The following is a 19,243-nucleotide window of genomic DNA, read 5'->3' as shown; positions in this document are numbered from 1 at the left end:
TCAAAGGCGGTTTCAAAGGTTAATGACAATAAATCCAACCACCATCAGGGATTGGTTAACAACAGTTCCGCAAATGTGATCAGTTCTTGCTTGCCATATAGTCTTATGGGACTCTCTTCTGTATGAACCGTGCCCCCCATGCCTTGCTGACCTTTAAGCTGATTGGTTCCCTCCTAGCCTTCACCCTACATAAAAGCTGTGTGACTTCCTCAATAAACGAGTTCCTGCTGTGACTGCTCTCCCTGACGCAACTGATTGTCCTCCACCAGGAGGGTTGGGTGCAGGCGGTCAGTTGGCCCTACCTATCCCTGTCTGATCTTGTTGGGGAGTGTCCCCTTCCCTTGCCACTGGTCAAGAAGAGCAAGGGGGCTTAAGACTATGACAGGTATTAACTTTTATTTAAAAGGAAGTAAAAAGTTCTGGTGTTATTACACAGTACAGTGACTATAGATAACAATTAAATACTGTATTTTTCCAAAAGTTAGAAGAAAGGATTTAATTTCACCAAAAAGAATTTGTTTTTGGAGATATGTTTACCCAGATTAAAATATTACACAATATAACATGTCAAAATGGCATATTATTCCATTAATATGTATAATTTTTATGTTTTATATATGTATAATGTTTCTAATTTCTTAAATGTCTAAATAATTTTAACTTGAACAAAATATTTAAGTAGGTGTGTATAATTTACTCAGAATAAAATTGGTTTTATATTTAATTTTTCCTCTGTGTCCTTTGCCATATGGAAAATGCCAGGCTTTTTAAAGATTTCTTGAAAATAATATTTCCTTATATTAGGATCTAATAAAGCAATGCAAATGGGGAATAAAATCAGTCTATTTGAATCTGTACTTATGTGTCCAATTATGTTAGATTTTTAACTCAAGGTCTTCTAAACAAAATTATGTTCAATATTCACCAGAAAGAATTGACTCTAATTCCTGAAGTTCTTATCTTCCTACTATCAGATTTTCTGCAATGATCATGTCCTACCTACACCCCCACAATCTGCACCCTGTTTCCTCACAGCTGGTTCTCAAACAGCCACATTTTGCTGCCCTTTACACAGACAAGTAAACCTGCCAGTGAATGATATGTTTATGGGCCTTTATGGATTCAAATTGGTTGTATTGTCAGTTGTTTATGGATATAGGCAAAATAAAAGAAAATATGATTGGCATTCTGTCATCATATGAACATATCCAATGTGCCCAGTAGACAGCTTTTAGGCTTCCTCCTGCTCATATCCTAGGACACGTATCCTATTTTCTTAGTCAGGAATGGCGATGCCTATAATTCCAGTCACTCAGGAGTCTGAGACAGGAGAATTGGAAGTTTGAGGCCAGCCTCAGCATTTTCTAGTTCATTTCTTCCAGTTTGGTGACATTGGAACATTTTTAGTAAATTTCTTGTTTCTAAAAATCCATCAGAGAAAGTAAGGTTCACTTGTGTTGAGTTAGACTATGCAATTATGTCTGAGGAGACTAGGTTGAGATACATCAAAAACAAAAATATTTTATATAGAAATGAAAGATAAAAATCGTTAGTCTATTTCATCAACAATAACTTGTCTTTGTTAAAACATTTGATATGATTGAGGGAGGAATGTAAGCATGATATTTGTGTGATGATCCTTCTGCACTAGCAAAGTTATAGAAACAATTTTCATTTAGAAATGTTCCATATTGCTATACTTATAACCAAAGCAAATAGATCAGGTACACATGCCAGCCTCTAAGAACTCAACTACTTGCACACCTATACAAAAACACATTCTAAGATGAGTCAAAGATGGAAAATTTAGTCATATTGCTAGAAAGCTAAGACACTCATAAAAAAGTTAAAAAGGTTAAACATTCCTGAATATACCAAAAAATCTTAGTTGTTTTTTATCTCCTTTTTTTCTATGGTGTCTTCCTTCTATTGGGAAAAAAACTTATTATATGTCTGGAATAGTTATAAAAACTTTGGCCTACATTTTGTACCTACACCAGTGTGGGTACCAAATTCCATCTGTAAGATTCCTTTCATTATGACGAGGGATGTCCAGATCATGGAATCTCCAGTTCAGCTCTCAAGAAGGCCATTCAGGGGTTACAGTCAAATAACTACAATCTTTAGGGGTCTCCCAGAAACATATTGCTCTTAGAATTATGAGGTGAATATAACTTTCTATTGTTATGCAAAAATTACTGCAAATTTAGCAGTTTAAATAAATGTGAATTTCTTACCTTGGAGTTTTTATGAGTAAGGAGTCTGAGAGCACAGCTTATCTGTGTTACTGCTAAGGGTCTTTGAAGGTACAGCCAAGATGTTCATTGAGCTGGTTTTTCATCTCATAATTTGACTAGGGATAAATCCATTTATGACCCTATTCAGATTATTGCCAGAATTCCTTTTCTTTCAGCTATATAACTGAGGGCTCCAGTATTTTCCTGACTGGCTAGATCCTAGTGTCCACCCCAGTTCTAGAGGCTTCCAGCATTTTGTTGTCATATGAAATTTTTTAACTCGGTACCTCCTCCATGGATCCAGAAAGGAGAATTTTCTTCAGTTGACTTGGATGAATCATCTAACATAATATAATCAGGTTAATGATATGCAACAATCTTTGTTACATAATATAATCATGGATTTATATTCTATCACTTTTTACCATGTTAAACTGGTTAGAAGAAATTCACAGTTCCCATCCACACACAAGGAAAAAGATTATTATATTGTACATCATTATAAAAGATGCCTAAATATCTGTCAACACCTGATTGGTTTAGATTCATCAACTTTCATCACTTTCCACCAGAAGTATAACTAGCATTTGTTCTGTATCACCAATTTGAAGAGCATATGTTTCAGTCAGCTTTCACACCACTTGACCAAAAGACCTAACGAGAACAATTTCACAGGAGGAAGAGTTAATTTGGCTAATAGTTTCAAAGGTTTCCATTCATACATGGCCAAATTTATAACTCTGGAACTGAAGTGAATCAGAACAACATGGCAGAAGGGTGTGGAGGAAGAAAGCATCTCAGGACATAGAAATCAGGAAACAGCGAGAGCTCCACTCACTAGTGACAAAATATAAACCCCAAAAGAACACTCCTGATGATTACTTCCTTAGTCACACCTTAACCTGCCTACAGTTACTGCTCAGTTAATCCATATCAGTGGATTAATGTCCAGATTAAATAACCCAATCATTTTGCCTCAAAATTTTCTTGCATTGTGTCACCAATGAGTTTGGGGGGACACCACATATCCAAACTTTAACACTGTGTATGCACAAAACATACATTATGAGAGACATATGTCTAACAACAGAATAAATTTTTAGTCAAAAGTACACATGAAGAGTCAGGTTGCAAAACTAGGGCAAGAGGATGAGGTTGAAATCCATCATCAGGCTCCTCACATTGGAGACATATCTACATATCTAACACATTATTCTCCACTATCAGGAAGGTATCTGGCAGTGAAGTGAATTACTTTTAAGAAACAGGATGGTCTCAATTATAGGATGTACAGTTTGCATATGCAAACATTTGAATTGATATTTGATATATTATTAACTAGATGGACTTTTAAACAATTCTTTTATATAATGACAACTGAGACAGAATAGCAACAAGTCTTATATATGCTTATGTATGCCTGCAATCTAAAATATGAGTCCAAAAATAATGTATTTGAGAGAGGAACATATTTAATAAATGAAGAGATAAAAATAAGGTGAAAAAATGTTATGTACATTTCACATCCAGAAGATTTTTAAAAAGTGTAATCATCACAAGGGAAAGCATGAAGGAAGAAGCTGAAAAACCGTTTTTGTTTCACTTTATCTCAAAGAATTAGATTTGCCATAAGGTAAAAGGAAAACCACAGTTAGCGAGTTTTTTTTTTTAAAGGCTTCAGATTTTGGTACGTGAACAAAAAGAAAAACTCAGACCTTGAAATAGGAACATCTGAATCTCAGGAAGATATAGGAACAACTTAAATACAAATTTTGATCTTATGGCTAAGACAAAATTTCTAGTATAGGAAGAAATGAGGATGCAATAAATTCTTTTAACCTACATGTGGTAGAACAAGAAAGGACTGAGTTAAGAAAGGTAAAAATTTTAAAACACACATAAATTTTCATAAAAATGGTGCATATACACCATGTACAAATGACAAGACAGAAAGTTTCTACTACTATATGAAAGGAGAATGAGCATACAGTGTCTCTGTATTTAGTAGGAGAAAGTTTTATCATTGTCTTTCACATTTAGATCCACAATTGTATAACAAAGCACAATTGTATAACAAAGACCTGCTGATCAGTACAGCTGCAAGATGAAAATTACACCTTTAATTCATTGATTCCCTGTTGTGAATACTCGTTAGGAAAAGTTGGTGAAGAAAAATTGAAGTTCTATTTATATACTGAACTTACAGGCTAAAAGAATTCAGAGATGGTAGTATTACAAAATTACAAAATAAAGAAGAAAAAAATCAGATTTGTGTGAACTATCTTTTTTTAAGTGACAGAATTAGCTGGGACTTGACTCTTACAGGGAGGTGCAGAGTTAGGACTTTAGAGATAGATTATTAGAAATATGTGTCACCCAGTTCAAGAGAAGGAGATTGTGGAGAGAAAATATCTCTGACCAGAAACTATACATGCTCAATCTGGGAAATAAAAGAATTTGACATAAATATGTAAAGAAAGGAGATTTGAAAAAGAGAAGCTAAGCTATTTTCGTAAGTGCTGTTAACTGATCACATCACCACAAGTGTCTACATTCTGTCAAAGGAAGACAAGCTATATCTAAAAATTTCACCCTATATATGGAAACTTAGTGTCCCATTTTTACATATCTGATGATAAATCACTAATTCAAATTGGGTTTTTAAGTTTCAAAGGGAATTGAGAACACAAGAGAAGCTCAAAGTATTAATACCTTCTTCTCCCGCTTTTATTCTTTCTCCTCATCCTTCCTGTATATCTCCTTTTTCTGGAAGCAATATTTAAGGTATGCAATTTGGAAGACATAACATATGTTTGATGACAACGTGTACAATTTAAATTTGAATACATATTTTGCTCAGGAATGATCATTTTACTTATATTTTGAACAACTAAAATGATTGGTTCGTAGAAAATATCTGTCAACTTAATTAATTGGATAAATCTCTTCTTTACTTCCAGTATACTGAGTATAATTATAACTACAATTATTAAATGAAATGTGTATATATAGCATACAATGTGGTATTTTGATATATATACATATTTTAAAATGATTACTACAATTAAGATAATTGACCTATCACCTCCCAGTTACCTCTCTGTAACAGCAAGAATACTTAACATCTAATCTCTTAGCAAATTTCAAGTATATGATCATATAAATACACACACACATACACACATACATATATTTCATTTAGTCTCAACATCTTTATTACCTTTAAATGAAAGTTTATACTCTAAAAGTTCTGTTCTTCCCCACGTCTTAGCCCCTGATATCTCCTTTCTGATGTTTTTATATGAGTCCTTTCCATGCACACAAAAGTTAGATAAAGTTAGTATTTGTCTCTCTGTATCTGGATTATCTCCTTGAACTTCACATCCTCCAATTTCATCCATGTTGTTGCAAACAGCAGGATTTTCTTGTTTCTTAAGGCTTTTTCTATTTACCTTTCAGCCCACACTTTGGTTGTTTCCAAATCTTGGCTATTGTGAATAATGCTGCTTTTACATGGAAATGCAGATATCCCCTTAAGATAATTTTATTTTCTTCAGATATTTCCCCAGTGAGATTGCTGCATCATATGGTAGTTCTATTTTTATTATTTTGAGGAAACTCCATACTGTTCTTCAACATGACTATATAAATTTCTAGTCCAACCAACATATAAGGATTCCCTTATCTTCCCATTCTCACCAATTCTTATCTTTTGACCTTTTGATAAGTCATTCTAGCAGGTGTGATGTGATATCCTCTTGTGTTTTTTTATTTGCATTTCCTTTATGATTAGTGATGTGTAGCACTTTTTTATATACCTGTTGGCCATATGTATGTCTTATTTGAAAAAATATGTCTATTCAAGTCCCTAGTGCATTAGTAATCAGGTCATTTTTGTTTATGATTTGTAGTAGTTTCTTACATATTTTAGAAATTAACTTCTTACCACATATATGGTTTTCAAATATTTTCTCCAATTCAGTAGGTTACCATATTATTTTGTTGATTGCACAAAATTCTTTGTTTGATAAGAGTTCTACTTTTATAAAGCTTTCATTGTCCATTCTTCTGTATCATATCCAAAAATCATTGCCAAAAACAATGCCATGCAGCTTTTGCCCTATGTTTCTTCTAGGACTTTTAGAGTTTCAAGTTTTGTTTTAAGTCTTTTTTTAAATTATTCTATTAGTTTTGGGTTGATTTTTGTATATAGTGTATGATAAAGATCCAAATTACTTTTTTTTATATGAGTACTAGTTTCCTCAGTAGAATTTACTGAAAACATTAGCCTTTCCTCAGTGTACATTCTTGGTGCCTTTGTGGAAGGTGGCTCACCATATACACATGGATTTACTTCTAGGATTTCTGTTCTGGTCCACTGGTTTGTGCAATGGTTTTTATGGCAGTACATACATACTGTTGGTTTTTTTTTTTACATATATTTATTTTTATTGTAAACAAATGGGATACATATTGATTCTCTGTACATGGAGTAAAGGCATACCATTTGTGCAATCATACATTGACATAGGGTAATGTTGTTTGATTTATTCTATTATTTTCCCCCTACCCTCCCACCCCTCGTTTCCCTCTATACAGTCCCTCCTTTCTCCATTCTAGCCCCCCCCATTATGTGTCATCATCCACTTATCAGTGAGATCATTCTTCCTTTGTTTTTTTGAGATTGGCTCATCTCACTTAGCATGATATTCTCCAGTGTCATCCATTTGCCTGCAAATGCCAGAATTTTATCATTCTTTACGACTGAGTAATATTCCATTGTATAAATATACCACAGTTTCTTTATCCATTCATCAATTGAAGGGCATCTAGGTTGGTTCCACAATCTGGCTATTGTGAATTGAGCAGCTATGAACATTGATGGGGCTGCATCTTTGTAGTATTCTGCTTTTAAGTCCTTTGGGTACATGCTGAGGAGTGGGATAGCTGGGTCAAATGGTCAAATGGTCCAAGCTTTCTGAGGAATCTCCATACTGCTTTCCAGAGTGGCTGCACTAATTTGCAACCCCACCAGCAATGTATGAGTGTACCTTTTTCCCCACATCCTCACCAACACCTATTGTTGCTAGTATTCTTGATAATCGCCATTCTAATTTGGGTGTGATGGAATTTTAGGGTAGTTTTGATTTGCATTTCTCTTATTACTAGAGAAGTTAAACATTTTTTCATATATCTGTTGATTGCTTGTAGAATTTCTTCTGTGAAGTGTATGTTCATTTCCTTAGCCCATTTGTTGATTGGATTATCTGACATACTGTTTGTTTACAGTAACTGTGTGAAATTATTAATTATATTACAAATGACTTTGTAATATGATAATCCCAGCTTTATTCTTCTTGCTCAAATTACTTAGCCATTTGCAGTCTTTTGTGGCTTCATACAAAGTTTAGGATTGTTTTGTCTATTTCTGTGAAAAAATAGTGTCATTGGAATTTAGATAGAAATTATAATGAATTGATATATCATTGTAGATATTATGGTGTTTTGAAAATTCTATCTTCTAATTCACAAAACCTTATATCTTTGTTTTTATTGAGTCTTTTTTATCCTTCATGAATATTTTGCACTTTTCAATGGGTAATTTTATTAAGTATTTTATTCATTTTCATGCTGTTGTAATTAAGGTTTGTTTGTGTGTTTTCCTTCTTTCCTTTCTCTTGCTGGGAATTTAATCCAGGGCCTTCTGTGTTCCAAGTATATGCTCGACCACTGAATTATACAAGTTCTTAATTTCTTTTGAAGAAGATTCATTGTTAGTACATGGAAACACAACTGATTTTTATGTGTTGATTTTATATTCTGCAACTTTACTTATTTGCTATGCTTAATATTTTTATGTTGGATTCTTTAGGATTTTCTACATATACAATTATGCAATCTATAAAGTGAAAATTATTTCTTCCTTTGATATTTAGATTTTTTAAATTTCTTTTTTCTTTTCTGATAGTTCTGAGTAGGACTTATAATACTATACTGAACTGAAATGTTGAGAGTTGGCATTTTGTCATACTCTTGGTCTTATAGAGGGATAGCTGAAAGCTTTAAATGACATGAAATGAGGCTTGTCATAAATATAATTGTTGTGTTGATTTTCATTCTATTATACCTAACTTGTTGATAATTTTTCAAAAGAAGTAATGTTGACTTTTGTCAAATTCTTGTACTAATCCATTGAGAGGATGACATATCTCTTACCCTTCATTCTGTCAGTGTGACATAGCAAACAGATTGATTTGGAGGTGTTTAACCATCTTGTATCCCAGTGATAAATTCCACTCAAATAGGGCATTCCTTAATGTGCAGTGCTTCCATTTGCCAGAATTGAGTCAGGAATTTTTGTGTCTGGGGCTCATTATGAGTCCTCTAATTTTCTTTCTTTTTTCCTCCCTCCCTCCCTCCTTTCCCCCTTCTTTCCTTCTTTCTTTCTTTCTTTCTTTCTTTCTTTCTTTCTTTCTTTCTTTCTTTCTTTCTTTCTTTCTCTCTCTCTCTCTCTCTCCCTCTCTCCCTCTCTCTCTCCTCTTTCTTTCTTTTCACAGATCACTTGAATGCACTACGAAACATTTTTCTTAATATCCACAATGGAACTTTCTCACCAACATGGAGATTATTAATGGAATAGAAACATTATTTTTCTTTCTCAATAGGAACAACTATATTAATTATTAATTCAAGTTAACAGTGATTGTTCTCATAGTATTATAGCAGATTCTGAAAACTGGAACATTATATTATTAGAATTTATTTACATACTTAAATAAAGATAAGTAAAAATGGAAGGGAGACTCACTTTGTGATCCATGTGGGAAGAGAATTGCCAAAACTGTAAAATTAAAATTAAAAGAATAGACTTTTGTCCTAATTGATAATCTAAATGCTTACACTTTGAGATGTTAATCTATGTTCCTTAGATATTTAAGAGTGTAGTTGAGGAAGTTATTTATTTATTTATTTATTTAATTATAAACAGATAATGGTCTATGACTGAAAATCGGGAATCTACTTCAATATAATATCTTATGAAATTTTCCCTACTACTCTACTTCATGGTTTTCAGCATGTTAATTTAGTTCTCTGCTTCTCTGTAGGGAGTTTTTAAATGAAAACAAAAACTTACAAAATGTACTGAAGCTGCAAATATTTCCATTAGTCTCTAGTAAACCTTATCATTGTTTATTTGCCTTAATTTTAGAGGTTATTTCATATTTGATTTTAAACAGCATTTTAAAAACCCTATGCTTCTGGCTTATGTCAACAACAATAAAAACATTGTGGAGAATTTTTTCTTTTCTATCACTTTTCTAACACTTGGGAGAAAAAAAAGATTTGCACAAATTCAAGTCCATTGAATATTTCTGATCTTTTTTGATTAAAACAAAAAGCAGAATTTCTCAGCCTCCATGCTACAGATAATATGATAATTCTCTGTTGTGAAGAACTGTCCTGTTTATTGTAGGATTTCCAGCAATATCCCTGGCCTCTACTTTCTAGAGGTAAATGACATTTCTTCCAGGTTTGACAAACAAAAATGTTTCCAGAGTTTGCAAATTTTCCTTGTGAAGCAAGATAATCAGCTACTCCTATCAGAAACCACTGCTTTAAATTGACAATGCTTATGAAAAGATTAAACTTATAAAATATTTGCAATATAAATAAAGATAATAGGATAAAAATGACTAAATTCTATGCATGTATCTAACTTTTCTAAATTTCTACTGAAATAGCAACAATAAATGACAGTTCTGGAGCATCATTACCCATTAATTAAAATCATTGATGAATCTTTTGTCTGAGTGTGTGTTGGTTTTGCCTTTGATTAAGTTAGAGCATTTTGAGTTTTATTCTATACTGAAGTCAGATAAAACTAATCTCTTACTTATGTGAAGTTTCTCTGAGGCAGAAATCAAATTGATGCACAGCAGAATTTACAATTTGCAGTAGCAGGAAATGACAGCTGCCACAACATGTGGTTGGTCATAACAAGTCAAATATGGACTACATGAGGGACCTGAGATAGAAAGTTCTTGACTTTAGAAACTTACACTAAGTTTACTACCAATATAAAGAGCAAACAAAATAAAAAGAGCATTCACTTCTAAAATTGAGTAGAATGTGAATTAGAGAGGTAATTTTTATTTTGGTCAGTACAAAAATAAAGCATAAAAATTAAACAAAACTTTATTAGAACAGTTAAAACACCTGAATATCCATAGGCCCTCACTAATGTACTAAAACCAATTTGACTTTTTTCTTTTAAAATAATTTTGGAATTAAATTAAATCAATTCTATATTTCTCTCATTCTTCATATGGAATTGATGTTTGGAGATAAACTAAAAGAATCACATAGAACTTTATTAGTTCTCAGTAATATATTTAGATCCTCATTATGGGTGAATCAAATGGAGAAAAACATCAGTAGAGGAAGAAAAGATTGAGACACTTAAGTAAATAAAACCAATATGAGTGATTAGACTTAATAATGCTTTATCAAATGAATTTATTGCTAGGAAGGGTCCAAAATGATAAATAATATTTTAGCAATTTCTAATTTGTCTTTATTAATGAGGTTTGAAATGGCATATTATCTTTGACATAAAATTAATCTGAGGCATCAGAAAAGATTGTCTGTCTTTTCAGCTGTAACACACAGTCACAATTTCAGAAGACATAACAGAAAAAACAGCACATTGCATCCTGAAAAAACTCACATAGGACAGTCGAACCAGTGTTGTCAATTTATCTCCATTTTCATGTCTTCCTTTCTAGGTAATTACACCTTACAGGTGAACAGGTATTTTTTTGAAAGAAAACTATCAGTATTTTCTCCTGAATTACTTAAATTGTTGATGAGATTTGAAACTAAGAACTAACAGGATACGTTTCCCAAAACAACATTTTGCTGCTTTTAACATTGAGCCCCTATTCTGTGCCAGATATTTGCTAGGAGATGAGGAAAAAGAAATGGGCATAACATTTAAGTCCCTGTTCAAAGTCCCAATGAGTTATATCTCACTGAGAGAAACATAATAAATAAACAAAAACTATAATTTTTTATATTGATTTGATAGACTGGATCATGAATTTCCTAAGATATCCATGTGCTAATAATCCCTGGAATCTGGGTCTGTGGTACTTTGCGTGGTAAAAGGGACTTCTCTATTATGATCAAATTATGTACACATAACCTGAAGGTAATTTCATGCAGTATTTTTAGTGCACCTGCATTTTGACTGTGACCATAACTTGAGGTCAACCTTGGAATTTTTTACTTGTAGTATCATGTTGGTGCTCAAAGTTTCAGATTTTGGAGCAGTTAAAATTTGGGGTTTTTAGCTTAGAAATGCTCAATCTACACCAACAACAAAATAGATAATTGAGTATTGTATAGTAACTAATATGTGTGGCTGGAGTTTATGTCTGATGCCTTTGTACTCTGCCATTGTTGAGGGATGTCAACATCAGGTGGCTGACAGGATTTGGTAGTTTTTAATTTTTTTAATTATGAGAATTTGATTCTGTCATGACCAAAAATTTTAAGGAAAATTTAATGATTCACTTTTTTTCCTGAAATTTGTTACCATTGACATATGATTCAGAGAAATGGAGCATTTGATTCTTATATCCTGGGCCCAATCTACTTATTTTGTAGCAAGTACTTGACCTGATACTAAATATCTAAAACCTTAGTTCAAAAATGAAAGATCAGATGAAGAGTATACAGCTGTACTTTGTTAAATTCCTCTTAAAAATTATAGGCATATAACCTCATGTTATATAATTAGAAGTTAGAATTTAATTTTCCACCCATAGATTTAAACACTCTCAATCTAAAGCAGAACCATTTTCAGGATCAAAGCCCTGTTGAAAATGTAAACCTTAGAATTCTTCAGAAAATATATATTTGTGGCAGCTGTGCCATAGTTGAAGTTATATATTATTGTCACCAATAATGAGGTCTTCCCTCACTGGATCTGTTCCACAGGTGCAACAATAATCCTCACCAACCCAGTGTTTTACTAGGCTGGACACTTGCTGAAATAGCCAAGAGTGCAAAGGCACTGTGTGTGGGGCTCCAGTGGGATGCTGCTGGCAGGGTGAGCAGGAGCAGCATCCTGAGGACCTACCAAAGCAGAGTTTCAGAGGACGTGGCAGGACAGCAGGATGCTAGGGAGAAGCCATGATAGACTGCGCATCTTCCCAAAGATTTTCAAAGAGCCAAAGATACTTCATGAAGGTGATCACTTCCTGTCACATTTGAGCAGTTTTTGGCATGTGACTCTGCTTATACGGAGGACTCCCAAGGAGAATCTGGCATCCTATAGAAAAGGGATTCTTTTAATAACAGGCAGCTCTAGCTTTTAAAGAGGGAATTTCAGGGTCTCTGAAAAACACAAAGCATGTTTCACTGATACTATTTTTTGTTTGTGCTTGGAAATATTCTCAAGAGGATAAGGTGAACCAGTTGAAATAATTTTTTTTTTAGATTAGGAAAATATATGTATAGGAGAGAGTATAATGAATGATATGAGGTACAGAATATGGTAAAATGCTTTAGATGTGAGCCATCATAGGGATGGACAGATAGTCTTCAATGCTTTTTAAGCAAGTTCCCTTGGCCAAGGGAGTTGAGGAATAGGCTATAAGAGAACAAACAATGGAGCAAGATGGAGGGCACTTACTGTCCATTAAGTTTTTTGTTTTGTTTTGTTTTGTTTTGTTTTGTTTTTTTAAAGACCAAATCAGCTCTTCCTGTCTGTGCCAAGGTGGCGAGTGGTGCATGCAGGGTGACCGAGGCTCCGCGATTGTGCTCTCAGGATGACACAGTGGGAGACAGCCACGCCTGCAGTTGCAGAGACCCCTGACATCAAGCTCTTTGGGAAGTGGAACACTGATGATGTGCAGATCAATGACATTTCCTTGCAGGATTACATTGCGGTGAAGAAGTATGCCAAGTACCTGCCCCACAGTGTAGCGCACTATGCAGTCAAGCGCTTCCACAAAGCACAGTGCCCCATCCTGGAGCGACTCACCAACTCCATGATGATGCACGTCCGCAACAATGGCAAGAAGTTCATGACTGTGTGCATCGTCAAGCACGCCTTTGAGATCATCCACCTCCTCACTGGTGAGAACCCTCTGCAGATCCTGGTGAATGCCATCATCAATAGTGGCCCCCGGGAGGATTCGACAAGCATCGGGCGAGCTAGCACTGTGAGGAGGCAGGCCGTGGACATGTCCCCACCGCACCGAGTGAATCAGGCCATCTGACTGCTGTGCATAGGATCCCATGAGGCTGCCTTCCGGAACATCAAGACCATTGCTGAGAGCCTGGCAGATGAACTCATTAATGCCGCTAAGGGTTCCTCTAACTCTTATGCCATCAAAAAGAAGGATGAGCTGGAGCGTGTAGCCAAGTCCAACCGCTGATTTCTCACCTGCTAACCAATAAACCATCTTCCCTTGGGGACAGCTCAAAAATAATAATAATAATAATAATAATAATAATAATAATAATAATAAAATAAAGACCGAATCACTTGTATCTTTGAGATTGCTAAATAATTGTACATTTTGATGTTGGTATTTTTAGTAAAACAGCAAATCAATGTGGAAAATAGACTAAAAGATGGTTTGCCACAAACCCAAATCTGTGAAAGTAGAGAAACTAGCATACTGTGTATATAAAAAGTGAAATAGTGCATTTAGATATACTTTCTACATATAATACATTGGGTTCTGAGCTTCTTGATAGATAGGGATCATTCAGACAGGTTTCTAAAGGTAGTTGGGCCAATGTGCTGCTTATTATAGTGCATAACAGCAATGAAGTGCCAGGCAATTCCAGAATAGCAACAAAGAAAATATTCTAGGAGCTTACATTTTTAACAGTATGTGTGTGTGTGTGTGTGTGTGTGTGTGTGTGTGTGTGTCCACATGTGCTAATTTACTGTTGGGTAGGAGAGCTGGGAAAAGCTAAGAGGGGCAGCTAGTAGAGATACTAAACCATGAGAAATTACAGTCAGACCCTTATGTCTCGAAAGATGAAGCTGTGATTAAGAAACAAAATCAAATAGACTAAGCACACTTCTTTATCAAACCCTGCAGAACTGAACAGAAGAGAGCTGTTGATGTTTAAGGAGGCGAGTTTAGGGAAAAAGAAGAAAACTTCTGTTTAATGGTTTGCAAGGGAGTTTCACTTTTGTCATTTGGGCTTTCCAATACTGGGGAAAAGGGAGGGGACACATTGTTATTCACATCTGGCGGATGAGAAGAGGTTTAGAATTAATGAGTTGGTTAGGTTAATACAATAAGCAGTGGACTTGGGATCACACCCAACTGACCCTGGGCCCCCACACCTGTCCCACTGTGTTAAGCACTCCATGTTACACACACCATACTGTCTACACCTTGAAGTGGAAGACTCAGAATCCATATATAGCATGTGTTGAGTCTGACTGTGGTACCACACAGTAAATGGGGTCATCATTAAGACCCTAAAGAAAAATTTTTACTGTGTGGTTTTTGCACAACTTGGGGTGAGTTTGGAAAAGCAATCTGTCATGTCATAGCTTCCCTTGTTCATAGGTTGGCAATGGTTGACAGGCATAAGTGATGGACTTGGTCCAGGATAAATCCCTTCATGTTTATCTGCTATGTTCTGTCATGTAAAATAAGGACCTTTTTGTATCAGAGATGGCCTCTGCTGGGCAAAAAGAAGAAGGATCCAAAAGATCAGTCTCATGTAAAAAAAGGACCATAGTTAGCATGGTAGATGATTACACATTGTTCACTTCCTCAGTTGCTGGGGATGCCAGGATTAGCAGACACAGATGATCCACATGTAAGGGTTATTGGACCATCTGTGCCTCTTCAGATGCCTGGTGAGAATACCCAGTGTTCCTGAAAAGGGTTAATGTGGCTTGCTTACCCTCGCTAATCCTGAATAGAGTCATAGGAACCAATTTCAGAGCTGGGGGAATTCAGTTTAGGCAGGTATAATGGAAGAACAGACATGTTAGTATTTTAGAAACCCTTTCTTATTTTATATGTTTCATCAACTTTTCTCTGCTCCTGCTGCCTCCAGTACCAATAGTACTGCTTGTTCCTTTTGTATAGCAAAACTGGGAAATGCCAAATAGTCAGCACTTTATTTTTTAAAGTTTATTGAAGACTGTTAATGACATAGTCCCAGTAACTTATGAGGAGATCAGGGTGCTCTCCTCAGGCTTAGGTTGTTGACATTTTCTGATAATAAAGGAAATATTTGTCCATATATGAATATGAAAGCATTAATTGCTCCCTAGCAAAGAAGATGTGCAAGATTTAACATTTAGAAACAACTAAATGGATTGAAAATATAGTAGTTGAAGTATGATAAAAGTTTACTGAAAGGTAAAATTAGCTCTTTGGCAAAACAGTTAGAGAACAAAAAATTTAGCTAAGATGGTCAGGGGAAGAGTATGTGCTTAAGGAGGACCCAGTTTTTTTTTTTTTTTTTTTTTTTTTTTGGTTTGGGATGATGTGCTCTACACAGAAAGTGTTGTGTGGATGTGTGTATAAGGTACTCATCAGAGCATTTCATGTTTAGGTATTTGCATTACTAGATATAATGCTAAAAGATGTAATACTAAAAGATGTATTACTAAAAGATGTAATACATATACCTAAACATGAAATGCACTTATATGTACCTTATATACACATTCACACACACTTTCTGTGTAGAGCACATCATCCCAAACCAAAAAAAAAAAAAAAGTGTGGGCCAAATCTGGCTTTGCCTGTTTTTGTATAGCCCATGCATGAGCTAAGAGTGGTTTTTATTTATGTATATTATATAGGTTAAAAAATCAAAATAATATTTTTATGACTCATGAAAAGCATGTGAAATTGAAATTATGGTGTCCATAATGTTTTATTGGAACTCAGCCACACTCATTAAATTTATTTATATATATATATATGTGTGTGTGTGTGTGTGTGTGTGTGTATTTGCCTATTTATAGCAGTTTTTGCCCTGCACTAGCAGAGTTGAATAGTCATGACAGCAATTGTATTATTTTTACATTCTCCCCAACAGTGTATAAGGTTTCTAATTTCACTACATCCTTGCCAACACTTGATGTTTTCTTTTTGATTATAGCCATATAATGGGTTTGAAAGTGGTGTCTTATTGTGGTCTTGATTCACATTTTCCAAATGACTAATGGATGTTGAAAAGATGTTGAACATCTTTTCATATGCTTATTGGCCATTTTTCTCTTTGGAGAAATATCTATTACACTTTTTTTTTTTCATTTTTCAATTGGGTTCTTTTTTATTGAGTTTTCAGACTTCTTCATGTATTTTGAATACAGATCCTATATCTCAGAAATGTAATTTCCAAATATTCTCTCATTTTATTGGCTTTTCTTTTCACTTTCTTTATATTGCTTGTAGCATTAAAGTACTGAATTTTGATGTAGTCCAGCATTTCTACTTTGTTGTTGTGGTTGCTTCCTCCTTTAATGTCATATCTAAGAAACCATTAACCCTTAACCCAAGGCCATACCAATTTTAGAGATTTTGAAATATATGTCATTATATCCACTTACTCTTACCTTACATTCCTTTTAGCTAGTACTGTGTTTTTTTTTAATGCAAATCTTTCAAGAACAATACATGTGAAGTACCTTCTTTTAATAGGTGGATACTATTCTACGGTATAAGTATACTCTGTTCAACTGTTCTTTCTATTTCAGTTTTTGGCACAAAAAAACCTGCAAAACTTGTGTGATTATTTTATTCTGGCACCATGAGTCCTGAAGGATATGTTACCTAGGGTGGAATGGGAAGATTGCTTCAAAATCCAAGTTGCTAAAACTTGCCTGCCAGGAGAATATGAACACTAGTCAGCTGGTTAGGAAAAAAGAATATAAACCTGCTGACCAAGTGTTTTCCATTCCAGAATTTTATTTCATATGGCTGAGTTGCCTTCACAATCTGCTCCTATTCAGCTGCTTATTCTCTTAACTTCCTTTATGGTGGGAGAATAGACTGTTTCCCCCATCAAGCAAGAATGAGACAGCCACCAAGAAAAGCATGCCAGTGCCCCTGTTCCCCTGGAGTGTGTGTGTGTATGTGTGCGTGTGTGTGTATTTGTGCGTGTGTGTGTGTGTGTGTTTGTTATCAGGCCCTACTAAAAATAGGCTGTATAAAGATAATGTGGATCTGCATGTGGTGATGTGCTAGTTGATGGACTCATTAGGGAAATTGGGGCCTGTGCTCCCTGCTGTGGTCCCTGGCATTCAATTTCTTGTATTTTGTTGAAAGAGAGATTGGCAGGGCTGAAACTGGGGCAATTGATGTTTTTCAAACAATTATGACCAAATACATTTAAAAAGGAAAAGTTCAACAACTAAAATTTGAGTATAATTTTTAGTTCACTTATTCCTAGTGGTTCAAAAGAAGTGAAAACCTTATGGGAGTTTTAACTAATGTCCTGGCCCTGTGAGATCAGTGTTAACATAATTAATGGTCAGCTTCTCATTTAGAACAACCAGAGTAGCAGATGAGGGTTTTAGTATTTTTAGATTCTTTTAAGAGCCCACAGTAGCTATCATATTGACTCTTCATTAGAGTACACTTAGTCTCCCTTTAATAAATCTTCAAGTTGTTGCCATTATTTAGACTTCAGGTAGCAGGGCACATTAGGGCCATAGAAACTGATGGATATGGTAACCTATATTTTAGCTCTTTTAAAAAAATTTCTAAAGGATTTTAGGATCTGTTGTTGCTTGACACGAACTAAACTAAGGCAAATAATTTGTAGGAAACTGACAAAGAGAAGTGGCTTTGAAGACATCCCCTGCCCTTTTCTCTTTTTATTAAGGGAAACCTTAAAGCATTTCAAAGTACAGAAAACAGTTGTTCCCCCCACCACCCCCACAGTCCTGTGACCTAGCTTCTCAGAGCCCTCTTCATTTCATCATTCCACCTGGTTTGTATGGCAGCCACTAGCTACTTGTGGCTGCTGAGCATTTTCATGGTGGTTAGTCCCTATTGAGACATGTTGCAAATGTCAAATGCTGCCTCAGAGCTGCTCCAGCAGCCTGCTCTTCCTCCTCAGGCCTTCTCAGGGAGTTCTTCCCTGGGCCTCATAGCTAAATAACCTTTCCTACCTCTGTGGAAGTCCCTTGTTTGCTTCCTTTATATTACTTTGACAAACTATGGTTATTTGATATACCTATTAAGTTTCAGTCTGACTCCCTAAGTCCACAAACAGAAGGCCCTGGCATGGATTTGGTACCCAGTGATGACCTAGTGAGCAAACACACCCCAGCAGGAATGAATTCTCAACTCTGGCAAACCCAGTACCTACTTTTTACAAACTCTGTATATCATAGCATTGTTTTTTCTCTCTCTGGTAGTACTGGGGATTGAACCCAGGACCTTGTGCACACCAGACAAGCACTCTACATTGAGCTGCATCCCCAGTCCAGGTTATAGATTGATTATTTTTTAAAATGAATATAATACCCTAACTATAACATAAAAGAGATATAGAGAAAGTAATTTGTAATAAGATAAAATGCTTTTTTCCCTTTTCTTTGTTTATAGTATTGGGAGTATAGATTGTATGACACTAACCCACCAGCAGATAATAGTTCTAAACTCTGGCTAATGCCTTTATAACACTAATAAGCATGCACACACACAGGAATAATGGTCCTGAATGGCTTGATTCCTCAGTTTATTCAGGTGTCTGATAGAGGTACCTGGTTATACTTTTTGCCCTTGTTCCTCTGTGTTGAGAAATCTGTATTAAAGGAAGGTGGTATAGTAGAGGAAAAAACACATCCCCTTGACTTGGGAATCTCTTTATCTGGCAACCATACATTAAATGCTATTTTCTTTAAATAGGCAGAAAACTGAGTGATGATTGGTTTGATGGGTGAATGAAAGGTTCTGATGGAGAGCTGACTTGATTTAAAGTTGGGAGATACA

At 35.0% G+C, this 19,243-nt stretch overlaps 1 pseudogene; it reads left to right on the top strand.

Moving 5' to 3' along the window:
* The first annotated feature begins 13,072 nt into the window (after positions 1-13,072).
* LOC124962361 (40S ribosomal protein S5-like) lies at positions 13,073-13,684 on the top strand (annotated as a pseudogene).
* The last annotated feature ends 5,559 nt before the right edge of the window (positions 13,685-19,243 follow it).

The sequence above is a fragment of the Sciurus carolinensis genome, chromosome 12 (genome assembly GCF_902686445.1).
Source record: "Sciurus carolinensis chromosome 12, mSciCar1.2, whole genome shotgun sequence".
Taxonomy (NCBI): Eukaryota; Metazoa; Chordata; class Mammalia; order Rodentia; family Sciuridae; genus Sciurus; species Sciurus carolinensis.
This window is presented reverse-complemented; position numbering and strand designations above follow the sequence as displayed.